Below are 26,341 nucleotides of genomic sequence, written 5' to 3'. Positions count from 1 at the left end.
ACTTAATCCCTAATCATTAGTGTTAAGCCGTATTGTTCTAGTGAAGAATTCAAACTGTATGTTTTCTTGTCTTTTAACCAAGTATCTTTAACCAAATACCTTTATTTGTATTGTTAAGATGTCCACAACGTTTAAATTACTTTTAACCTTTTCAATCACATTCTTTCTCAAACAATTGATTTGGCTTCCTCACTTTTCCTTTATACCCCACTCGATAAAACCAAACATTTAAAGTTGCAAGTACAACTTCAACAAAGTCCTATCAAAGTCAACAAAAGTTAAAAGTCTGTGTTTTTCCAGAGCATCATTAGCACTGCACTACTTGAATGGCCAATATGGCGCTTACCGGCTGTCCTTCACAGTTTTGTGGAGGGCTTGGTCTTGCACAATCACCTTGTTCACAAAGAGGACATTTCCTTGGTCTTGTGAGTGCTATCAATGCTCCTTCCACTGTGGTTTGAATACAACAACAGAGCCAGGTACTGGCTCACCCAGATTGCCTGGAAGATTTGTTTCACCTGGTTCACCACTGATTGAATGGGAGGAGCTCCCAGGCAGTTTGTCAGCACACCTCCCACTCGATCTTCCCACGGGAACCGATGGAAAGATTGTAAATCAGCACCTGCTCACTGCCGGTCAGCTCTGAGTTTGGTCCTCAACTGGTAGCAAGACAACCAGGCGTCGAACATCTCTGTGCAGAACCGTGGTTTGGGTTGCTTCTTTCAGGACTTTGGCCGACGGCCGGTTCAGTGAGGGTTTTGTGACAGGAAGGCAGGAGCCTTGGACAACTTTGACGTTCACGTCTCGAACAATGTCCTTAGCATCTGGATTTACACCCACCACCCGTCCAAGCTTGAATTGGCCCCTTACTGCATTTTGGTCGCACAACCAGACAATATCTCCGATAGCAACATTGCGATGCAGAGTGTGCCATTTACTTCTCAGAAATAAGTTTGGGCCGGCAAGCTGGCTCCAAGACCTCCAGAACTTGTTGACATGGTTCTGCATCTCTCTGAGTCTCTTGTAAGGGTAGTTTGCAAAGTCAAATGTTCTGATCTCACCGCTTGGAGAGGCTCGGCCCAGGAGAAGTGTGTTGGGTGACACATACTGCACGCTTTCTTCACGGCTCTGCACCCTGGCGTCTATTGGGCGTTCGTTGGCAAGATTTGCAGCAAGTTGTAGTGTTGTCTGAAGCTCGCTATAGGTGAGGCCAGTGTTGTTCCCCAGGCTCTGGAGTGCCTTCTTGAGAACGCGGACAGCGGCTTCAGCAGCCCCATTGCGGTGAGGTGAGTCAGCAGGGTGAACTGTCCACTCCCATTTGGTACCTTTTTGAGCAGACATCTCGTCTATTGAAGTTCTATTCTGAGCATCCAGGAACTGATACAGCTCTCTTAGGACAGGTTTGGCGCCGATGAAGTTTGTCCCCGGGTCGGACCAGATCTTTCTTGGGTGCCCTCTTATTGCAGTAAAGCGTTGGTAAGCCATCAAGAAGCTCTCTGTCAACATTGCGTTGACCAAGTCTGCATGGATTGCCCTGCTGGCCATACAGCTGAAGATGACACCCCACACTTTCATTGAGACCCGTTTCTTGATATCATCTTTGACAAGATACGGTCCAAAGAGGTCGACTGTAGTAAACTCGAACGGGGCTGCAGGAGTGGCTCTTTCAGGAGGTAGGTCAGCCATTACCTGTTTGCACCTTCTTGCTCTTGACTTTTTGCAGAAAAGGCAGTTCTACTACTTTTTGGGCAATTCTCCTCCCTTGGATGACCCAGGCCTTCCTCCTCATTTTCAGCAGGGTTGCAGCCACACTTTCATGACCCTCTTCGTGCGCCTCCCGTGCCAATAAAGTAGAGACCTTCAGTAGAGAGTTTGTCAGCACACATATAATTAATATATGTTTTATGGAAAATATATGTCTGCAAGCATGGAAGATATGTAAAGTTGTGCCAATACCAAAGAATAAGAAAATGCCTTTCTCTGGATCAAACAGTAGACCAATAAGCTTATTACCAATTCTCGGTAAAATAATGGAAAGAATTGTTTATGAACAGATTCAGTTTTATTTTTTAAATAATAATGTAATTACAGTTTTTCAGCTTGCATACATACAGAGGAAAACACTCAACTGCCACTGCCCTGACTCAGATGGTTGATGATTGGTTTAAGGATATGGACGAGAGGAAAATAATAGGTGTTGTGATGCTTGATTATACTGCAGCATTTGATATAACTGACCACAACTTACTGTTAAAAAAATTGGAATATTATGGTTTTTCACAAACCGCATTATTATGGATGGAAAGTTATTTGACTGATAGGAGACAATTAGTTTACTTTAATAGAAGTTTTTCAGGCTTGTGGAACATGTAGTTCCTCAAGGAAGTTGTCTTGGTCCACTCCTCTACACAATCTTTACTAATGATTTACCATCTGTTTTAGATAAAGTGAGCATTTTAATGTTTGCTGATGAGTCTACTATATATTTATCTGGAACTGATATTGGTGATCTAAATACTGAACGACAGAGAGAGCTACAGTCAGTGGTGGACTGGATCAGGAGTAACAAACTGATCTCAATAGCTCTACAAAGGATCTAAAACTACTAGTTTAGTGGTTGGAACTCGTTTTTTTTTAAAGTTCCAAACCAAAACTTGAACTCAGTATAGAGCTAACTTCTCTAGAGCAAAGAGAAGAGGCTAAACTTTTGGGTGTGATAATTGAATATAGATTGTGTTGGGACAAACATGTTCAGAAGCTGGTAACTAAATTGGGCAACACCTTGTCAGTTATTAAAAGGTGTGCAAAAATCTTCACACCACAGATAGGTAATAAAGTCCTTCAGGTTTTATTTTTTTCACATATGGATTACTGCTCAGTGGTGTGGTCCAGCACTTCAGCAATTAATAGTAAAAAATGACAAGTGATTCAGAATAAAGCTGCACGTGTGGCTCTCTTGTGGGGGTTTAGATCAAATGTTGATAACATGCATGAACAACTCTTATGGTTTAAAGTTAAAAATAGATTTGTGTATTTGCTAATGTTTTTTTCACATAACGTTATAACAAACAAAACACCTTTTATTTCAAACCGAAAACTATCCTTTAGTACTGCTACACATCATTATCCAACAAGGCGTGCAGTAGGAGGGAGTTTTATTTTATCTAAAGTGAAAACTAAATCAATTTAGCGTTCCGTCGGGTACAGAGCGATGTGTGAATGGAACTCTCTCCCAACGACTATCAAACACAACTCTCAATATGGCTTTAAAAAATCACTTAAGACATATTTATTTCAAAGGAATTAAATATTTATTAAAAAATTAGTTGGTATAGGGCTTTTTGTTATTGAATTTCTTAAAATAGATTAATCTATTCGGAGTGCTGTCTTTAGTTTAATTTTTTCTATTAATTGTTTTCACTGTAAGATTTACTTATGATTTGTATTTTCAAATGTATGTATGTGTGTGTGTAATGAAATGTCTTAAAGAGTATTGTCAAAGAAAAGATTGTAGGACCCCAGGAAGAATAGCTTTTAGTTTATGCTGAAGCTAATGGGGATTTAATTAAAACAAACAATTATTAATCACTCAATAAATTAACCAGATTATTCAATATTAACCATGCCTCCACTTCTATGCAAAGTAGTCTCATCCAGGACCTATCGCACCCTAAGCGAGAATCATAAACCTAGACCAATGTACGAGGAGAGTAATGTCCTGCTCATTTGTTCCTAATATTTTTTCCCAGTTTTTTCTGTTGCGTGCAGTTGAAGCAGGATTTTAAAAATAGCCTACACGCTCTAATACAATTTGAGCATGGGTTAATTTAACGATAAACTGAGTTTTAAATTACAGATTAAGCTTGTAACAGCTCCTGCTGTAAGGGCTCATCGTGGAGTTGAACCCAGGACCTCTCGCACTCAAAGCAAGAATCATACCGCTAGACCAACGAGCCATGCATAAACCTCTTATTAGCAATTTTCCATCAAGTAAATGTGACCAGTCAGTGACTCAAAAGGCAATTGTTAAGTAGTTTGTTTGGCATGTAGTGTTTATATGGCTCCACTGCCAGATTGAGCTTTCTGATTATATTGGACGAAAGACTACTTTTGAAGCAAAGAATTTGACCAAAATTGGAACTTGAATTTTGGTAAAAAGAAAAGCAGCTTAAAAAGGAGCTTGCAGCTTGAATTTGTCACTGACTTGAAAGGCTGTGGATCATGTAGATTGGCATGGGGTCTATTCACGGCTCCAATGACCGACTTCTATGCTAAGTGGTCTCATCCGGGACCTATCGGACCCAACGCGAGAATCATACCCATAGACCAACAAGCCATGAAACACAGAGTTCTAGCAATTTTCTAACTGTGTGTTAATTTTTGACTATTATTTATACCATAGCAGTGCAAGCATTTTGCCCAGGTTTGATTTCCAGTCACCGCCAGGTTTTGAAACCACATACAACATTAACATTACATATTTCACCCAGGTTTCAAGAAAGTAAAAAAAATCAGACAAACTTCAGGGGATGCAGCTCAGTGGTTGAATGCATGCTTTGAATTTATAAGGTTCAGTCCCTGGCATCTCCATCAGGTGTTATGGTCCAGTCTGTAAAAGAGCTTTAGACGATCTTACTCTGACAGATGAAATGAAATGATGCAACAAATGTAACAAAGGCAATAAAGTGGAAGATTAACTTAATAAGTGTCTGATGACTCTGTGCACTTTAACCATGTCCAGCTTTACTCAGCAACTGAGATGGATTTGAACAAATTTGTATAGCAGTGTAGTGCATCCTTGCATGTATGGTACTTAATGCAAAAATCAGTCTCAATGCTGTTGAGTTATAAAAAGTTATATACTGTGTGATGCAGCCAGGATGGGATTAATATGCATATGTCTGTGAAGAAGGCAGGATGGCCATTTGTTCCTCACCTCCCCCCCGTTTCTCTGACTGTAAAGAGTTGATCAGGTCAAGTCTAGCATTCAACATATGGAAAGGGGCTTCCTGCTATGAAACAAAAGGGGTTCCCCTCTGTCTCCTGTCCCCTGGGGTTTTAGTCTAGGCTAAAACAATACAATGTTGATTGGAATATGTTGATGTTGGAGTTTCACATTTACACAACAGAACCTCTGTTCTGTAACCAAAACGACCCCCAAAGGTGCAGTGTTTGAAGGCAGGTCAGTTCTCATTGCACAGGAAAGATGTACGGCATGTTTTCATGACAACAGCGGACCAATGAGAATGGAATTGAAAGCACCAGGTGAAAAGGAACCGACCCCCGGTGCAGCGCATAAAAAGTGTGAACTAAGAAGTTTCTAGACTGCTTTCATGTGACTCCGTCAGGAGGAGCGTGGATCAGTCCGCTATCAGCTGCAGTGTTATTATGTTTGTTTGTCTGATTGTCTTTGTCTTATCATCTTCATCACTGCTGTTATATTAAACCTTTTCCTTAATTCTCCTTTTCCTCAGAAATCTGAACGAATGCGATGTAAGTTATGAATTTCTTACAATTGGTGACTCCCGACGTGGATTTTCTGAGGGATCATGGTGAGTTGCTAAATTTTCACGTGGGCCCGAAAAACTGAGAGGTGAGCAGAAACCCTGTTTTATCAAAACACTGCATAGGAAATGTGAAAACATGTAGACGTGACTATTCAGCAGCCATCACCGCCGTAAGTCTGTAAAAGTAATGCGCAACTGAAGCAGTGTTGAGGATGAGCTTAAGCAAGTGTGTGTGTAATTGTGCGTGATTGTTTGTATGTGATATATGTAATGTTTTGAAAAAGGTCCGGAATTTACGTGCACATTAGAAGTCCAATAGACGGCCAGGATTAGAATCCCGTTAAATTTTTGATAAAAAGACCAGCAAGGGACGGCGACAGAGTGGTAGTCTCTGTGAGGGGCAATTGTGAGAACAAGTCTTTTTATTAAAGCCAGTTTAACAGACTGTGAGATTGTGGGAGCTGGATTAACCGGCATCGCGGTGACGACGGGTGCTGTGTCCCAGTCTAACGCGTCTTAGTTCTTGATTTGCTGCCTAATGTTACAGAAACCTGCACAAGAAGGTGAGAAGTTCTTCCAGAGATTAATGCCCGGGAGTGAGGAAGTTAAAATGATTTGAAACCACAGGAGGAAAACGCAATTTTCTTTCTGTGTGAAGGATTTTGCTCTCTCAAATCGCGGAGTTGTTTCTTCGGAGTTCTTCTGAGGGCTCAGGAGCGGAGCGCTGTTTTGTTGTTTCTGTAACTGAGTTTAGTAAGACCTGCACCATAAGGTTCGGTTCTGAGCCAGTAAGACGGCGAAACGAGTTCACAAGAGTGGACCTAGTCAATGAAAAATAGGAACAATTGAAACTAGGAGTGTGAATACTGTAAATAATTGTGTAAAGTTGGGTGTGTTACATTGAAAGGTAACTGCAGCTGTGTTGCTGGGAGCTTGTGGAAGCTCCAGCTGGATTTATGATGGCTGTAAATAACTCATTGGATAGATATTTGATTTTTTGAACTGGGAGTGTGAATGCTCTAACAGTGTGTTTTTTAAACAGGAAAAATTGTTCATTTATACCTATCTTGTAGTGACTGGGGAAGAATTATTTGTTGAGTAAGCAGAAACTGAACTGTGAGAGTTCAATTTCTGATGAGAATGTAGTATGAATGTATCCATATTGAAATGTTCCACAGAATGGCTGGCTTGATGTGTAAGTAAGTAAGTAAGTAAGTAAAGTTTATTTATAAAGCGCTTTTCTCAGATAAAAATCACAAAGTGCTGTACAAAAGAGTAAGTAAAAAACAAGCAGTATAAAATGTATATAAATATATAAAATTAAAATGACACTAGCAAAAATCCATCAACCAAAAGCCTTCTTAAACAGACATGTTTTCAGATCTTTTTTAAAAGAGACGACAGTGTCTGCAAGACGCAAGGACAGGGGCAGGGCGTTCCACAGTCTGGGAGCAACAGACTGAAATGACATGTCCCTTCGGGTCTTATAACGGGTCTTAGGGACCGCAAGCAGGTTCTGGCCAGAAGACCGAAGAATGCGGTCAGGGGAAAACGGCTTCAAAAGGTCCAGGATGTAATGTGGGGCCTGACCGTTTAAGGCTCTGAAAGTCAGCACTAAAATCTTAAAATCAATCCTGAATTTTACAGGGAGCCAGTGGAGGTCCAACAAGACAGGAGTAATATGAGACCTTCGAGGGGCACCTGTTAGAAGTCTGGCAGCAGAATTTTGAACAATTTGCAATTTGTTTAAAGCAGACTTATTCAAACAGGTAAAAACAGCGTTGCAGTAGTCGAGTCTTGTTGATATGAAAGCATGAATTATCATTTCCAGATCCTTCTTTGACAACATTTTGCGAATTTTAGAGATGTTCCTAAGGTGAAAAAAACAATTTCGAACAAGCTGTTTTGAGTGTGTCTCCAGGGACATGGCCTGGTCAAACACAACCCCCAGGTTTCTGAGGCTGGATTTGACAGAAAGGCCCAGGGAGCCAAGCTGCTGTTTGATAAGCGGGATCTTATGGTTTGGGGCAAAAATCAGCGTTTCAGTCTTGTTTGAATTTATCTGTAAATAGTTTGTGGCTAGCCAGTCTTTGATGGAGGACACACACTCTAGAAACAGAGGCAAACGGTGAAATTCAGCATCATTAAAAGAACAATACAGCTGAACATCGTCAGCGTAGAAGTGGTACGATACATCTTTGAAACAGCGGATAATTTGACCAAGTGGCAAAATGTACAGTAAGAACAAAATAGGGCCCAAAACTGAACCCTGTGCCACTCCGCAAGACAAATTTGTCACATCGGACTGAACATTATTTACAGCAAGATTGAAGGTTCTGTCACAAATATAGAATGAGAACCACTGAAGGACAGATCCTGATAGTCCCATCTCATTGTGAAGCCTATTGATCAATATACCGTGATCCACAGTGTCAAAAGCCGATGTCAAATCAAGAAGTACAAGTACAGTGTAGCGGCCAGAGTCTGCTGCCATCATCACATCACTAGAGACTTTGATTAGGGCTGTTTCAGTTGAGTGAGATTTTCGAAAGCCAGATTGAAAAGTATCAAACAAGTTGTGCTGCTCCATAAAGGAGGTCAGCTGGCATGCAACTACTTTTTCCAAGATTTTGGAGATAAATGGAAGTTTAGATATGGGCCTGTAGTTTTTGGGTTCTGAAGGGTCAAGATTGGGCTTTTTAAGGACCGGATTTACCACTGCGTGTTTGAAGTAATTTGGAACTGTGCCAGATTTAAGTGACAGGTTAATTATATTTTCCACACAGGGGCCGATGATATCAAATATTTTCAAAAATAGATTTGTTGGGACGATGTCAACTGGGCTCGAAGACGGTTTCATATTTCTTGTTATGGTCTTCACATCCTGTAAGCTGACAGGAGTGAAGGACGACCAAGACGACACTGAAGAGAACTCAGTGAAAGAACCACGAATGAGTGGAGGATTAACACTGGCCCTAATGTCATGTACTTTGTTCAAGAAAAACATCAAAAAGTTGTTACAATCCTCATGTGTGTACAAAGGCACAGGAGGAGCTGGGGGTGCAGTAAGCTTTTCAATGGTGTCAAACAAGACTTTTGGATTTTTCTTATTTCCTGATACAAGGTTAGAAAAATAAGCTGAGCGGGCCTGCTTTATAAGTTCATTTAGATCTAGCATCATGTCTTTTAAATGGAGTCTGTGTACCTCTAATTTAGTGGCTTTCCACAGACGCTCAGTCTTCCGGCATTGTCTCCTAAAGCTACAAATATTGTCATTTATCCATGGAGAGGCCTTCTTCTGTGAGGAGATGATAGTCGACTTCAGGAGGAAAACATCCCCCTTCTCACCGGTGAGCATCCAGGGATTGGACATTGATGTAGTGGAGAGCTACAAATTCCTGGGTGTTCACCTAAACAATAAACTGAACTGGACTGATAACACCCAAGCACTCTACAAGAAGGGCCAGAGTCGCCTCCATCTGCTGAGGAGACTCAGGTCCTTTGGAGTGTGTAGGACTCTCCTCAGGACCTTCTATGACTCTGTGGTGGCCTCTGCCATCCTCTACGCTGTGGTCTGCTGGAGGGGGGGCAGCTCGGACCGGGACAGGAGCAGACTCAATAGACTGATCCGGAGAGCGAGCTCTGTCCTGGACTGTCCTCTGGACCCCATAGAGGAAGTAGGGGAGAGGAGGATGTTAGCCAAGCTGACATCCATCATGGACAACACCTCTCACCCCCTACATGACACTGTGGGGTCCCTGAGCAGCTCCTTCAGCAGCAGACTGATACACCCACGGTGTAAGAAGGAGAGGTACCGCAGGTCCTTCATCCCGGCCGCTGTCAGACTCTACAACACCTGCTCTACCTGATATTGTTGTAGTTTCTGTTCCTGTTTTTCTCCCATCTACATCACACACTTTCTGTTTATCTTTAATATTGGTATTTATATTATTTTATTACAAGTACTTACTTTTCAATATTTATGGTCTCAGGTTAATATAATTTAAATTATGCTACCGACTCTTGCTTCTTTGCTCTAATTACACATTCAACTTAACTTAATTTTTAACGTCACTTACACCGCAATATTGTTTCTCTTATCATGGCAACCGCACTTTAAAATTCCTTTTGTTTGACGGCATTTTACTTACTCAGTCTACCATATTTTCATTGTCTATTTCTTGCCTGTATTTCTTGCCTTGTATTTCTTGCCTTGTATTTCTTTCGTGCTTACTTGTTTGTGTGTTATTGTTTTGTTTTTCTGTTTTTTGCTGTTGCTGCTATGCTGCTACTTGTAACGACAGAATTTCCCCGTCGTGGGATAAATAAAGTATAATCTAATCTAATCTAATCTAATCTAACCTGAAATCTTTTTAACCGGTGCTACCAAATCCAAAACCGACAGACAGTGGTCGTTGAAACTTTGCACAAATGAATCAACATCATCACAATCAATGAAGGAGCAAGTTTCAAAAGATGCAGAGAAATCACTAAGTGTTGTCTCACTGATAATGCGTTTTTGTGTTACAACATTAGAGACCGCGGGCATGGTGGTAAGAGACAAATCAAATGAAACACAACAATGGTCACTAATTTGAGGATCATCAACACTCAGTTTATCAATGTTTAGGCCACAAGAAAATACCAGGTCCAACGTGTGGCCTTTTTTATGCGTGGGGCCGGAAACGTGCTGCACAAAGTTGAAAGAATCCATAATTGTCAACAGTTCAACTGCAGTCGAACACGAGAGGTCATCAATATGCAAATTAAAGTCCCCAAGGATTAAAACGCGATCTAGTTTAATGATAGATGTTAACAGCTCAGAGAAATCATCAAGAAATGTGCGTGCAGGACCAGGGGGTCGGTAAACTAAAACACAGTAAAAGGGGTGTAGATTCCCAACCTTAAACATCTGCAGCTCAACGGTGTCGGGCGAAGCGGTGTCCATCAAACTGCAGCGGAAAAAATCCCGGAAGACCAACGCAAGGCCGCCTCCACGACGCGAAAGCCGGGGAGTTCCAAACACGGAGCAGTCCGGGGGGCATAGTTCTTTAAGATGAACGTGTTCGTTCTCACGCTGCCATGTCTCTGTAATAAATAGGAAGTCCAAGTTTTCCTTAGCAAAATGGTTGTTCAGGGTAAAGGCCTTGCTTGCAATGGAGCGCGCGTTTATAAGTGCAATTCTGGTAGGGCAGGTGTGTGACCAAGGCTGGTCTGGGACAGGCTGAATGGCAAGATCCGTCCGACAGAGAACCGGACTCAGGACACGCTGACGGGGCGCGCGGCGGCAAACAGGCCGGGTGGGAAAGATCCAGTCGGAGATGCTCCACACAGGCGATGACACACAGTCCACGTCCTCGCAGACCGGGACCGGCCTCAAGCATCGCTCACTCCCAGGAGCTCTGGATCCATTTGGCCCAGATGGGAAACCACGAGATCGCCACTTTCTCCTCCAGACCTGGGCCCCAGCCCTAGATCCCCGCTTCCTTCTCCTACCACGGCGCCGAGTAAGCAACAGGTACTCCGGTGATGACGCGTGGCACTCCAGTTTAGGAGGGAAAAACTCAGAAAATCTGTCCCAGGTAATACAAAAGTCCTGCATATGTACCTTAATGCAGAGCAATGAGTCCCGGTCATACTGTATAATTGCAGAGACATTTCTGGTAATTGAAAGGATTGACACAAGGATAATTACAGAGAGAACCAGAAATGTATTAGAGAGCAGAGCAGTGGCTGATGCGCGGCCGAACACAGGCGCCATCTTGAGCCTGTGTTGTGAGGAACTGCTGAAAAAGTGTGAATGTTGATGGGGAACATTGTAAAGTGTGATTGGAGTTCTTCAGAACATACATAAAGAGGAGCTAGTGGTTGAAAATATATGAAAATTTGTCAAGCATTGAACATTTAGAATAATTAGTTTCAGTCGATTACATCTATTTCATGTTTGGTGTTTTCCTAAATTAGTCTGGTTTAACTTAAACATCCTTTTTTCTGTTCCCGATTAAGTGTTAATTTGCTATTTCAAAACCTCACATGGTCTCCTGTGTTAAAGAAGGACTGAAAAGGAGAGACTGGGGTTTTCACACCTTGATGCAGACAGATTAAATCAATGCAGATCTACTCAGACAGTCTCAAGAGTGAATGTTCAGGCGGTCATCAAAGAATCATGACTTAGCATTGTGTGATGTTCTCAAATGTTTTTAATTGATAAGTGCATTTTTATTTAGGATTCATCTGTTTCTTTTATTCTTTTGGTTTGGTGTTTTGAGTAATGTGTCTGAATGAATTGATAAAGCTCATTACAAGTCAAATTAAGCCTTCAAATAAAGTCAACTGAAAAGTGGTGGTAAAGTTAATTTGAGCTGCCTTAAGCAATTTGACATTACAAGATAATGTACCAGAGGTACCAGAGTAAAGCTAATTGGGGTTTTAAATGGATACATTAGTAGATGCATATTGGGAATTTTGACTCAATTGGATTGTTTTTTGACTTGAAATGATAAATAAGAGGGTTTCATTGCATTTATATTCATTCTGAACTTTTTGTTTTCCATGATTTTGTTAAGGTTTATTTTATTTCTTTTCTTTCAGTCAAACTTTTGATTTTCTGCATGGGTGGGAACGTACGGTTATAGTCAAGACAGTAGCTTTTCTGTTGTTGTTGTTTCTTTGTTTTGATTTTATTTTTTCTCCCTAGTTTGTAAAATAGTTTAAAAAAGAAAAAAGAAAAGAAAAATTGAAGATTTGCTTAACGTTCTGTGCTGGCCACACAGAACGTTAAAACAATCTTCTTCTCAGAGTGTTGTGGCACCAAACGTGATACAAGACTAATGTTGACATAAATTTGCTCCAAAAATAGCAATTTGTTGAAAAATTTGTCAAAATTTTGAAATTTCAATTGAAAGAATCATTAGCAGCCCAACCTACTTGAGAGATTTTGGGAATTTTAAAGTGGAAAATTACAGTGGTTTTTATTCTTTGAATATATGTATTTGTGATTGGTGATTATATATGTATATTTTCAATGGACTGATGATTTTTGGATGGGTAATTTCATATTTTTTAGTGTTTTGGACTGAATTTTTTTTGCCCATTGTCTTAAGGACTTTGGAAAACACAGAGACAAAGGAAAACATTTCTCCCTCCGTGAGAAATGAATGGACAGATCAAAGACAAACTCATTTCACAGTTTTTTCCTCCCAGAATGAAACACTAATATGACTTTTGAAAAGCAAAAAGTCTGTCAAAACCATTTATTCACAGGTTAAAGCAGAGACTGGTCCGTCCTGATGGCTTCAGCTGTTCAAGAAAATCCAGATCCAGGTGGAACAAGCTCATTCTGTCGACTACCAGCGCTGCAGTGAAGGCCACCAGCCCAGCAGGGGACCACCAGCCCTGCATAGGATCAACAGCCCAGCAGGGGGCCAACAAACATCTGACCAGACGCGGACGGAGAGCATGGAGCGTCGCTGTTGCAGATTTCCTGTGGTGGCTCCTGACACTGCCAGCAAAGAGGAGGGAGACTGGAGTCCCCGTCCCTGATGCTGACTTCTGCTGACCAAACCATCCCCAGGTGCTGGAGTGGAGACACACCGAGCTGTTCATCCCCATGTTTCCTCAGTTAGACCTACGATGACATCCACACCAGGTGTCAGAAAAGGAGGGTCCTGATTCCATGATGAGTTCCACTCAGGGACACGCTAAGCATAGCGCCATCATCTTTCCGTCTGGATGTTTCTGAAACAGATGATGTTTCAGAAAAGGAGGGAAAAGTAGGGTGTTGATATAAGGAGGGTGCAATCAGTCACCTTCCATCCAACCGGTAAAGAATCCGAATATTCAGCCCATTCTTCAGAAAAAGGAGAGTAAGGAGTTTTTACAGAAGCGCAGCTGAGCGGGCGCACAAATGTGACATCATGAAAGCGCCGTGGCCTGCTGCAGTGACAAACTGCAGCCTAACAATGAACCAGCAACCATGTGAGATTTTGTCCCCAGAGACTTTCCTTCCAGATTAGAAAAATATTTGGACTTCAGAATAATTTCCATTAGACACGTTTGCCATTAAGAGAGATTTTAAACCAGCTGATTACTCTACAAAATTGAGATTAGGTGTAAGGTTACTTGTGCAGATTTGAATTGGAGAGTTGGATTTAGTTAGGAGTTGATCTGTTTTCTTCCAATTATACATGTTTGTGTTGAAATGCTACTTTTTGATTTAGAGATTTTAAGAATTTTTGTTTTCCTTCCTAGATTTTTTGTTCTCCTTCCTGTTAAATGATTTAAGTTTCCATCGTTTTTTCACCTGGTCAAAGACTTTTAATATCTTCTGATTTGTTTGTTTTTGTTTCAAAAGTTAGTCACTAATCAGTGAGTAATATCAGCCATAGGAGCAACAGTTGTATTAAAGAGCATAACATTTTTTACAAGAAAAGGAGTCAGATGAGGTCAAAGGAAATTAATTGTATGTAAAATCATGTTTGTTTCTTTCAACTTTTGCAGCTGATGTTTACATTTTTGGTTGTATTTATTGTTCATATAATTCAAGACAGGACATTGTTTTATGTAACATTTATAGTGTTTCACACCAAAGGTGTGAAAAAGGAGGGATTGTTGAGTTATAAAAAGTTATAAACTGTGTATTATGCAGCCAGGATGGGAATAATATTCATATGTCTGAAGAAGGCAGGATGGCCATTTGTTCCTCACCTCCCTTCCCCCCCTGTTTCTCTGACTGTAAAGTATTGATCTGGTCAAGTCTGGCATGCAACATATGGAAAGGAGCTTCCTGCTATGCAACAGAAGTCTCCAGTCTGTCTCCTGTCCCCTGGGGTCTGGTCTAGGCTAAAACAATACAATGTTGATTGGAATATGTTGATGTCAGAGTTTCACATTTACACGACATAACCATTTGCCCTGCAACCAAAAGCGACCCCCAAAGGTGCAGACCATCATTGGTCAGCAATGATGCACTCAACATGCTGTCATGACAACAACGGACCAATGAGAAAAGATTTGAATGCACCATGGGAAAAAGAACAGCCCCCCGGTGCAACGCATAAAAGTGTGAACTAAGAAGTTTCTGGACTGCTTTTTACGTGACTCCGTCAGGAGGAGCGTGGATCAGTCCGCTGTCAGCTGCAGTGTTACTTTGTCTTTGTCTGATTGTCTTTGTCTTATCATCTTCATCACTGCTGTTGCATTAAACCTTTTCCAATTCTCAATTTGACCCCCAGCCTCCTTTTCCTCAGAAATCCGAACGAATGCGATGTAAGTTATGAATTACTTACACATATAAGGGGGAGAAAACAGGGACAGATCTGTGGGAGAAGACAGGGACATATCGGGGACATATAAGGGGGAGAAAATGGGGACAGATCTGTGGGAGAAAACGGGGACAGATCAGAGGGAGAAGACGGGGACAGATCTGTGGGAGACGACAGGGACAGATCCGTCTGGAGAAGACGGGGACAGATCAGAGGACCAACCCAACATCATGAAGACAGAGACAGATCCTTTTATTTGTCCTTATTTCTTGTTGGAGAACAGAAGAACTCAGTTTTGTTTTTATTTTTCTGTTTGCGTCCGTTTTAAAACCCGAGCACCTTATTTAAGTTTTGTTCCATGAATGTTTTATTTTGAAAGAGTGTAAAACAACTTCCTAATAAAACAGGTTGAACTATCTGAGGTTTATTCATAAAGTGTGTGTGTCTGCGTGTGTGTGTGTGACAAAAAAAAACAATGATTCAGTTTAAAATATATTTTCATTTTTCAGTCTTCAAAGCCTCGCAGTAACTCATAGTATAGTACGTCAAAATATTCATAAAAAAAATAGTATAGTATGTCGAAATAGTCCTAAAAAGTCATGGCATGACGTCTCGAAAATTCCTAAAAAGTCATAGTTTAGTATGTCAAAAAATTCATTAAAGTCACAGTATAGTATGTCAAACAATTCATAAAAGTCATAGTATAGTATGACAAAAATTCATAAAGTGTCATAAAAATTCATAGTATAGTATGTCGAAATATTCCAAAAAATATATAAAAAGTCATACTATAGTTTGTTGAAATATTTATAAAAAGTCATAGTATAGTATGTCAAAAATTCATAAAAATTCATAAACAGTCATAGTATAGTATGTCACAAATTCATAAAAAGTCATAGTATTCTATGTCAAAAATTCATAAAAAGTCAAAAAAATCATAAACAGTCACAGTATAGTAAGTCAAAATATTCATAAAAAGTCACATTATAGTATTTCAAAAACTTTATAAAAGTCATAGTATAGTATGTCAAAAATTCATAAAAGTCACAGTATAGTATTTCAAAAAAATCATAAAAGTCATAGTATAGTATGACAAAAAAATCATACAAAGTCATAGTATAGTATGTCAAAAATGTCATAAGTCGTAGGATAGTATGTTGAAAAAATCATAAGTCTTAAAAAGTCATGGTATAACATGTATAAAATTCATAAAAGTCATAGTTTACTATGACAAAAAAATCATGAAAGTCATACTATAGTATGTCAAAAAATTCTAAAAAAGTTATAGTATAATATGTCAAAAATGTGTAAAAGTCATAGTATAGTATGACTAAATATTCATAAAATGTCATAAAAAGACACACTGTATTACGTCGAAATATTCCTAAAAAAGAAGATTCTAAAGTCCTCTGGAGAATGCGGGCATTGATCCTGCTACCTCTCGCATGCTAAGCAAGCACTCTACCATTTGCACTAATTCCCCTTTTCAAAAAAAGGTCATAGAATAGTATATCAAAAATTCACAAAAAATCATAAAAAGTCATAAAAAGTCATAGTTTAGTATGTCGAAATATTCATTCATATTCTCATGTAACCTTTAACTATGTAACTATTGCAATACGTGCCTTACTGGGATTCCTGAGAAAAGCCTTCAGAAGCTGCAGTACATCCAAAACAGCGCTGCTAGGATCCTGTTGAGGGTGTGCAAAACTGACCACATCACCCCCATCCTCAAATCACTCCACTGGCTTCCTGTCTCACTCAGGATTGAGTACAAGGTCTCCCTCCTTACCCATCACTGCATCCATGGTGAAGCCCCCCCCCTCTACCTCAAGGAACTCCTCACCCCACAGACATCAACTTGGACCCTTCGATCTGCCTCAAGGTATCTCCTGAAACCTCCCAGGACAAGCTCCGTACAATGGGAGATCGGGCTTTCTGCTCAGCTTGCCTAGGCTTGGTGGATCAATCCTATCCAGTAGCCAGTCTGCAGAAGAGGTATGAGTACCTGGCAATCCGTTCTGCGCTAGCTACGCCTTGCAGAAGCATGTCTCAGATCACTGGGCGTCTGGAGATAGCGTCCGGTCATCAGTGGAAAGATGTTTCTACGTGGATAACTGCCTCCTGAGCCTGCCAACATCAAGGAATGCCACACAGCTAGTGGGCAAGCTACGGGCCCTCCTAGCCTCCGGAGGGTTGGAGCTGCGCCACTGGGCCAGTTATGTTTCCAGCGTGGTTAATCACCTGCCAAAGGAGGCCAGATCAGACAACCTTGAGCTCTGGCTTACGCAAGAGGTAGCAGAGGCTGCAGTGTACAGCCTACACAGTGTACAAAAAACATAATTAGGCCAAATGAACAGAAATGGCTGATGAATGAACTCTGTGTATATTGTGCCTTAAACTTGCATTTCATGCCCTTCTGTTCTTTTTTGCCTCGTTGGCGCAGTAGGCAGCGCGTCAGTCTCATGATCTGAAGGTCGTGAGTTCAACCCTCACACGGGGCAAGTGTTTTAAAAACAAAAAAAACACAACTGATGCTGAAAATACACTGACAGGTGGTTGAACACAGCACATGAATGGAAGTTGTTATTCTATGGTTATTTCTGAGATTTCTGACATTGAGACAACGAAAGGCATTCTTTAAGGGTGGTAGCAAACTAATGACTCATCAATGACTCAATGACTCATATAACAAACCGCGGATGTTCCTTCATTAACAATATTGTGTTATCTCATAGGTACTGGAAGCCACCACTCTCCACCAATGTATTTCTTAGCATTTATTTTCAATCTGTGTTACAAGATTTGCCCAGGTTTGATTTCCAGTCACTGCAGTTACATTTACAGGTTTTGAAGCCATATACAACATTAACATTACTTGTTTTACCCAGGTATCTTCTTTTATTTAGTGATATTTAAATACTATACTTTAAATACTTATACTATAAGTCATACTATACTATGACTTTTATGAATTGTTTGACATACTATACTGTGACTTTAATGAATTTTTTGACATACTAAACTATGACTTTTTAGGAATTTTCGAGACGTCATGCCATGACTTTTTAGGACTATTTCGACATACTATACTATTTTTTTATGAATATTTTGACGTACTATTCTACGAGTTACTACAAGGCTTTGAAGACTAAAATTTATTTGTGGATGAAAATATATTTAAACTGAATCATTGTTTTTTTTGACACACATACACACACGCACACGCACACGCACACGCACACACTTTATGAATAAATCTCAGATAGTTCAACCTGTTTTATTAGGAAGTGGTTTTACACTCTTCCAAAATAAAACATTCATGCAACAAAACTTAAATAAGGTGCTCGGGTTTTAAAACGGACGCAAACAGAAAAATAAAAACAAAACTGAGTTCTTCTGTTCTCCAACAAGAAATAAGGAAGAATAAAAGGATCTGTCTCTGTCTTCGTGATTTTGGGTTGGTCCTCTGATCTGTCCCCGTCTTCTCCAGACGGATCTGTCCCCGTCTTTTCCTGGAAGACAGATTTATTATTTCAGTTTAATTATTAGGAATCAAAGTCTCCGTGTGTTGGTCCTTTGATCTATCCCCGTTTTTTCCCTCTGATATGTCCCCGTCTTCTCCCACAGATCTGTCCCTGTTTTCTCTCCATTATATGTCCCAGTCTTCTCCCTCTGATATGTCCCAGTCTTCTCCCTCTGATATGTCCCAGTCTTCTCCCTCTGATCTGTCCCCATCTTCTCCCTCTGCTATGTCCCCGTCTTCTCCCTCTGATCTGTCCCTGTCTTCTCCCACAGATCAGTCCCCGTCTTCTCCCACAGATCTGTCCCCGTCTTCTCCCTCTGATTTTCCTTCTTAAATCTTCGTGGGTTTTTCCCAACACTTTTAAAGCCTTTTTATTACACGTCACTTTTCATATTTGCACAAGGAAACTCACATCTACAAAGATAAATCTGATAGATGTGACTCCCTGATGGTCTAGTGGCTAGGATTCGGCGCTCTCACCGCCGTGGTCCGGGTTCAATTCCCGGTCAGGGAATGGTCAGGACTTGACAGATACAGGTGTAACAGTTGAAAGATTAAGTTCCTGGACTTGTTTTTGGTTGATTTAGATTCTTCCTCATTAGTTTAACGGTAGAACCCCAACACTTTTAAAGAGTACCATTTCCTTTAAATCAAACCCTGCTGAAACTGGTCCCTGATTGTTAACCGGGCAGAAAACATGTTTGTTTTTTATTTTAATTTTTAACACTGAGTGAGACAATTAAATGGTTCAGTCGAGTCAACAGTGAGCCAGACAACATTTGGCACTATGTCAACAAGAAGAAACAACATAGATAGAGAAAGAGTACAGGTTTCATTGTCTTTACTAATGCACATACATGTTTTAATTTAAATGTTTACATAGCTCTTAGCCTCATTTGTTGTTTTTGTGGATTCCTGGATCCTGAGGTAGGTGATCCTACGTCACGGTAAAGCTCTCTTTGACAGCAGGAACATGCTCAATGCTTATGTAAAGGTTTTGTCTTTCTTGGACTATATATCATTTAATACCGTTTTCCTATAACAACGCATAGGTGTTGTTATATTTAGGCCACGTATCCACACTACTCCAGCATTTCTGCAACACCTACACAAAGACATCTGGAAACGTTACTCACAAAGCTTAGGTTTGAAAAAGGGTTGAGTTGTAGTCTGTACAGACAGACGGGTAGTTTTGCTGACCTCCCTATAGAAATGTTTAAAAGAATATTCTCCCTTGTTACTGGTTGAACAATGCTGAAATGTTTTCTAAGTCATTCCTATTACTGTAACTTTAGCATTGACTTGACTGTTGAATTCAGTAAGTGCTACTTGTTGGGGCAGTTGAACGTGACAATGCTACAGACTAACTGAAGATGGATGTCATTGTAATCACATTCAGATCACCTCAAATGGAGACACTGATGATTATTTGGTTCATAAGTGCTTCTCTTTGGGGTTGTCCCGGTAGTGAGTTCATCATCAGACATAGCTCTGAACAAATGCAGAAACAAGTAGGAAGTAAGCAGAAAGGTTATTTGCCCAACCGGATTTGTTAAAACATTAGATCTCTGTTACAAAATAGCTCTTGTACAAATAAGGGAGCATATCAATCAATCAAACTTCATCCACAACTATCCACAGACTAGGATTGGCACTTTGTCCATGTCTGACATTACTAACCAATTGAAATGTTTATGAACATTCATGCAAACAGGTATAGGACTGTGTTTCAGGTTGTCGTGGCCGAGTGGTTAAGGCGATGGACTAGAAATCCATTGGGGTCTCCCCGCGCAGGTTCGAATCCTGCCGACAACGAGAGGCATTCTTTAAGAGCGGTAGAAAACCAACAACATGTGACACTACACCAAATTGCAGATGTACCTTCATGAATAATATTGTGTTATCTCATAACTACTGGAAGCCACCAGCCTCCACCAATGTAATTCTTAGCATTTATTTTCAGTCTGTTACAAGATTTGCAGTAAACGTTGTATTGTCCAGCAGAAAGGCAACAGATATGTTACTTTTTGACTATGTATTATACCATAGCAGTGCAAGCATTTTTCCCAGGTTTGATTACCAGCCACCACAGTTGTATTTACAGGTTTTGAAGCCATATACAACATTAACATGACATGTTTTACCCAGGTTTTTTCTTTTATTCAGTGATATTTCAATTTCCTTGCGGGAGTCTTCCCAGAAGGATTAATAAAGATAAGTCTAAGTCTATCTCAGAAAAAAGTAAAAAAACTGAATATCTTCAGGGTATGTAGCTCAGTGGTAGAGCTCATGCTTTACCTGTATGAGGACCTGGCATCTCCAGCAGGTAATATGGTAGAGTCTTTAAAAGAGCTGCTAAAGATATTACCTCCTGTGGTAATCTGACTGGTAGACAGCACAACAAGCACTTTAAACGTACATGTTTCTATTTACAGTATTTATTAACTGTAGTGTGATGTATTTATTGTTTTATGCTCCAGTTTTAATGGGTGTAACAGCAGGTATGAGCACTGTAGTTTCTATTTTTATGGATGAAATGAACTTGACAAACTATTAAGTTTACTCTTCAGCCGGCGGAGACATTTCACTTCAGACACTGGCAGCAACAGATGCTATGTTAAACATCAACAGACTGGAAAGATATTTACTGCTGGTACAAAGTATAGGAACTAGCGGATGGTTTCGATCCATCGACCTCTGGGTTATGGGCCCAGCACGCTTCCGCTGCGCCACTCTGCTCTGCTGTTCATACTCAGGGGCTGGACAAACAAGGCAAAATATGTCGGTCAAAGGCAGAAAGGAACTGTTCACTTGTGGCCATTAACGACAAAAAGACAAACTTGAAGAATAAAAAAAAATATTATGCATTGTCATGTTTCCTGTATTGAGTATCATTGTCAAACATAACACCATACCTTTTGACAGCGATAAGTACCCCACTAACACAGAACGTTTAGAGAACGTTAGTTTTTGGTTCTCTAAAGGTTAGTTCAAACCAAACCAAAAACTAACAACTAACAGGTGCTTTAACCACTAAGCTACAGCGCCTTCTACACATCAGCCTGTCTTGCAAGAATACAATGAGCTAATGAACACGGTTGCTGCCATCCATCCATCTTCATCCAGCAGTTCCAGTAGGGGACCCCTACGAACTCCGGCAAATGAAAACAGCTGGACGTGTCCTTGAGCGACGCCTCAGGACTCACTGTTGATAGGCAGGCCTACCGAGAACAACAGAAGTCCTATGCAAGGACCTTGAGAGATGAGAGACCCTTTTCCCACAGGTCTGGTAAAATCTAACCTCCATGCCATAAGTCCCCTCATCACAAAGGTCATTAACCACTCCCTCCAGGCTGGCCATGTTTCATGGAAAGCCATGAAAAGCTTAAAATACAGTCTTAATTTAGTCCTCCTCAACAGTTAACATAGCGTTTGCTGTGTGGCGTGTCTGTTTTTTTTATATTTCTCTCATGTTAACAATATTGACAAATACGGTAGGCATTCTAACCTCAGCTGACACGCTCACGCCATGCAGGCAGTGTGCAGGAGCCCTAAGCTTCCAAGGTAAGACTGAAATTCATGATAATAAAAACTTTATAATCCTCACACTTAAGTTGCAAAAACACCTCCAACAAAAGGCTTTAATTTGCTTTACATGGACACATGTAATGTTATGGTAGAAAACAACACAGCATGTTACTTTAGTGCTCTAGAAAATCAGGCATTAACTTGGTTGCACACGTTTAGTATTGGCAAACATATAGAAACAATTCATTAAGTGAGAACCAGGCACTGCTGGGAATTGGACCCAGGATCTCCTGTTAAAGGGGTGATAGAATGCAAAACCGATTTTACCCTGTCATATGTGAATACCGACAGTTTGGTGGGTAAATAGGACATACAAAGAAGCTTTAAATCCCATTGACATGCCTTTCCTCTGAAAATCCCACATTTTGAATCTGCCGCTGAAAACGGGCGAATCTCAACAAAGCCAAAAGATGACGTCAGGATCTCAGAACCATTAGCTTTGTCACGCCCATTACCGTATAAGGAGAACGGTCCAGCCCCAACATCTACACACAGGCCACTGACCTGAGACCAGCTCCTAATGGAGCTAGCGTTAGCTCAGTTAGATGTCCGACTGAGAACGCTGCTTGTGTACTCTGACGGGATTTACTAAGAAGAAAGTTTGGAATATTTCCCAGGATAATGACAATGAACCAGGGTCGTAAATGCAGAGTTCCAGGCTGTACAAGGAACGGTGACACTTCTCATAGCCTTCCCAAGGAAGCAACCACTTGACGGGCTCGGCTGCTGTTTATAAGGAGATCCCAGGGAACGTTTTCACCAAAGACAGTTTTCAAAACTTTGGACAATTTAAAGCAGGATTTGCTAAGCTGCTGCTGCTGTTCCGACTGTCTGGTCATCCCAACCACAAGCTGTAAGTAGGATTTCGTCATTAACAGTAACATTGGCAATGCTAAGGTATCCTGTAGCTAGCATAGGCTGAATGTCTGTTGATAACTGTAATGGCAAAGGGGCTAACGTTTCATTTTCCTAACTGTTCCATTCGAATAAATACCCCGTGTTGTCATGTAGCTCCATCTATAGTTCACCATGCATGTTTGTCCACTTTGTCAGGTTCATTTTTATTGTATTTCAGCAAGAAAGCTAACTGCAGCTGAGTAGAATCATGATCGTTTGGTTGCTAGCTAGCGCTAAGCTGTAACGTTACTCAGCTAGCTAGCTAGCTCTGTTATCCCGTTTGCTTCGACAACAGAACTGGAAACGTTATCATTTCATATGATATCTAGTCAATCTCGTGAAAACAGTGTGTATATAGACTGCAATGTATTGATTTGCAGTTTTTTTTATTTCAGAGCAACGCTATGTCACAAGGACAAGACGCGAAAGATGCAGCTTGCCATACAGATGCTCCGAGTGTGTCATCTCGGGGGACACAACTGTCTCATAAGACATCAAGACCGCACATATCATACAAGGTAACCTTTCTAATTATTCTTACAAACCAGACGTCTTATAGTGTTTGTGTAGCATTGTGACTGGGTAGCATTTAGCAGAGCAGTGTTATCTAATGTTATCATGATGAGTGAGTGACTTTTATCAAATATGTGAGCCATTACCAACACATTAGTGGACTATTTATAGTAGGAATAGAACTATTCATCTGGATTATCACTGATTGGTCTGATCTCAATCAATTGCATTTCCTTTTGTGGGGGGGGGGGCTGGTGAAAATAATTTGGACAATAGGCAGGAATGTGTTTGTATACAACAGGTATGACTGAATGCTAGATTGTGTGTTGACGATGCCTTTTGCAGGTATGTACACGCCCTATGAACTTTGTCATTCAACAAAACAAGTCTTTAGAAAAGGCAAATGTGAATGGGGGACAAATTGTCTGCAGAAACTGGTTTTGTTCAGTGAAGGAGTGAGACACAAACATGGTCTAGAGACATCAAGCCTAATGGCCGGCCATATAAATGTAAATCATTTCAGATTTAAGCTGCTCCCACTGTAAGACACTTGTAACAACACTGGTTAGAGTCCTGCTTTGGCACAGCTTAGAGGTTTAGCAACTGCTTTTGCTATGAGTCAACTGGAGTATTTTGCTTGGTGTGTGTAAAAGGTAATACAGTTATGTTACAATATTTATGTTTTTGTTTGATTGTATCTTGCAGCCACAACGGAAGACAGCCAAGGGGAAACTAATGTACAGACGTCTGTTCCCAAAGGCCAACAGGGGAGGTTACACCGTCAAAGAAGTGAAGACAGAGACAAAAGTTTGTAAGTTTAAATATTTTTTTATTACAAACAAAAAATACTAAATTGCATCTTATCGGCACTCAAAATAACTTTTCACACACTGCAAACAACAAATCTGAATGTGCAATGATATAGGTGCTAAAATGACTTTTCACACACAACAGGCTATGTCTTAGACCTGATGCGACTGGTGTTTGAGGAGATCATCCACGACCCCCTTCCTTATCTGGAAGCAGTCCTGTGCCCCAGGACCTGTGTGCTCAGCTCGACAGGCACCCAACCCGACATACTGCCCTGAAACATCCAGAAACTCCCTCCACGCTGCACGACACAAGAGGGGTCACGGCACGGACACTTCTACCAAGAAAACCCAGCACCAGCTCACAAAAGTCCTATAAGCCCTGTGTCTGCATTGCCTACAAAGAGAACAGGGTGTAGTGGACAATCACATTTTTTAGATTTAAGAGTAATGATGATTGTTTTGAAACAAAATAAAGTAATTTTGTTGTCTTGATAATACTGTGTTTTTGTAATAATGCTGAATCAATAATCAATGCGTATTGTTATAAACATTTTATTTAGATACTTGAACTGCTAACAGTGGTATCAAATTGGCTTCACCTTTCCATCCATCTGATTCTCAACTGGCCATGGTCAACTCTGTAAATATTCATTGCATTTTGCAAAGAATATATATTGAGGCACGGATGAAGGCCAGGATGGTGAGCCATACAGGTTATCTCCTCAGGAATCTAGGTCATTCTTATTCTTCTGACCTGTAAAAACAAACATAATGAGCCTGTTGTTATTTCATAATGTTGAATGAGCAGAAAGCATAAAGTAGCTTGAGTTAATGTATCTCTAGTTTTATTTAACTGAGGTATTTATTGGCAACATATTTTCTCTCTCCTGGGGCATGTGTGCACAGTTTCCACAAGAACACCTGCCAAGGTAAGATACTACATTAGATTACTACATGTTAAGAAGGTAATAATCTCATAGTCAGATGATCTAATCTGCATGATAGTAGTTCCAAGATAACATTAGACGTAGCATACAAACTGAACAGAAAAAGGCTCCTGTCCAGCTAAATGGACGTCCTGTTGTAAGATAACATTACTTCTGGGTGGTAAAGAATGTACGTAACTCATAATCACAATCAATCACTATTCAGCAGGAGAGTATACGGTAACAAATGTTACAATGTGACTAAGAGACTTTCGTTGAGAGCAGTTCTATGAACTGGCCACTAACTTTTCTGCCAACTGGACATCTTGACTGAAATTGCGAGGGTACAAGTTGTAAAATATTTGTCCATGTGCAAATTAATAAGTTATGTTGCTTACAATACTAAAAACAAGGCTAATACAAAGTTATTCTTAGGCTACAACACTGAAGTGGGAGTATTACACTAGTGTGACAACAAACCTCTAATGTTGAAAAAGCAAGTAAATGCTAAATGACAAAACTTACCAGTCTGAAGAAGTCATTTCCAATTTACTGGCAGGTTGCTCCTCGATGTCAGATCCTTCCTCTGATTCAGGCTCAAACAGATACGGTAACCATGCTATCGCCACCTTGGATGTTTTAGTCATGTTTGTGTGCCGCAGCAAAGCTCGTTGCACACCAACCAATCAGCGCGCAGCTTATTTAAATATTCATGAGCAGACCATATAAGGCAGAAAAGCTCTCGTTTCAAGCCAGGTCAATTTAGCAGGGTGGTGTGAGGGCCAAAAGAACAGCTAAAACAACATTTTTAGCCCAACAAATGTTACATACCCTATCAGGAGACCTCAAAGAACAGCGTGATATACTCTATACAACCATTCTATCACCCCTTTAACAACACAGGCGCTTTAACCACTAAGCTACAGCGCCTCCTGCAGCGAAGTCCGTCTTGCAAGAATACAATGAGCTAGTAAAAAGGGTTCCCTCCATCCATCCATCTTTGTCCAGCAGCTCCAGCAGGGGACCCCAAACTGCCCTTTGCCTAGCCACATAAACCAGCTCCGACTGGGGGATCCTGAGGCGTTCCCAGGCCAGGTTGGAGATGTACTCTCTCCACCTAGTCCTGGGTCTTCCCCGAGGCCTCCTCCCAGCTGGACGTGCCTAGACCAGCTCTCTACGGAGGCCCCCAGGAGGCATCCTTACCAGATGACCCAACCACCTCAGTTGTTTACACCGAGTACCTCCATAATGGCCATGCATCCGTGTTCATCCCCAGAGGTGCTGTGGCTTAGTTAGTTAAAGTGCCTGT

At 40.7% G+C, this 26,341-nt stretch overlaps 1 long non-coding RNA gene and 3 other non-coding genes across 4 annotated transcripts; 3 read left to right on the top strand and 1 right to left on the bottom strand.

Annotated features, from left to right (window-relative positions):
- The first annotated feature begins 17,201 nt into the window (after positions 1–17,201).
- trnam-cau (transfer RNA methionine (anticodon CAU)) lies at positions 17,202–17,274 on the top strand. The gene has a single exon. It is a non-coding gene; the product is annotated as a tRNA-Met (tRNA).
- A 1,464-nt stretch (positions 17,275–18,738) lies between these two features.
- Positions 18,739–18,810, top strand: trnae-cuc (transfer RNA glutamic acid (anticodon CUC)). The gene has a single exon. It is a non-coding gene; the product is annotated as a tRNA-Glu (tRNA).
- A 1,219-nt stretch (positions 18,811–20,029) lies between these two features.
- Positions 20,030–20,111, top strand: trnas-aga (transfer RNA serine (anticodon AGA)). Its single transcript has one exon. It is a non-coding gene; the product is annotated as a tRNA-Ser (tRNA).
- Positions 20,112–24,405: 4,294 nt separating this feature from the next.
- Positions 24,406–25,655, bottom strand: LOC116674727 (uncharacterized). Its single transcript, XR_004328203.1, has 3 exons — positions 25,558–25,655; positions 24,706–24,860; positions 24,406–24,500 (listed from the first exon to the last, which is right to left on the bottom strand). It is a non-coding gene; the product is annotated as an uncharacterized LOC116674727 (long non-coding RNA).
- Positions 25,656–26,341: the final 686 nt, after the last annotated feature.

The sequence above is a fragment of the Etheostoma spectabile genome, unplaced genomic scaffold (genome assembly GCF_008692095.1).
Source record: "Etheostoma spectabile isolate EspeVRDwgs_2016 unplaced genomic scaffold, UIUC_Espe_1.0 scaffold00000980, whole genome shotgun sequence".
Classification (NCBI taxonomy): Eukaryota; Metazoa; Chordata; class Actinopteri; order Perciformes; family Percidae; genus Etheostoma; species Etheostoma spectabile.
The sequence above is the reverse complement of the archived record's forward strand: the minus strand, read 5'-3'. Positions and strand labels throughout refer to the sequence as shown.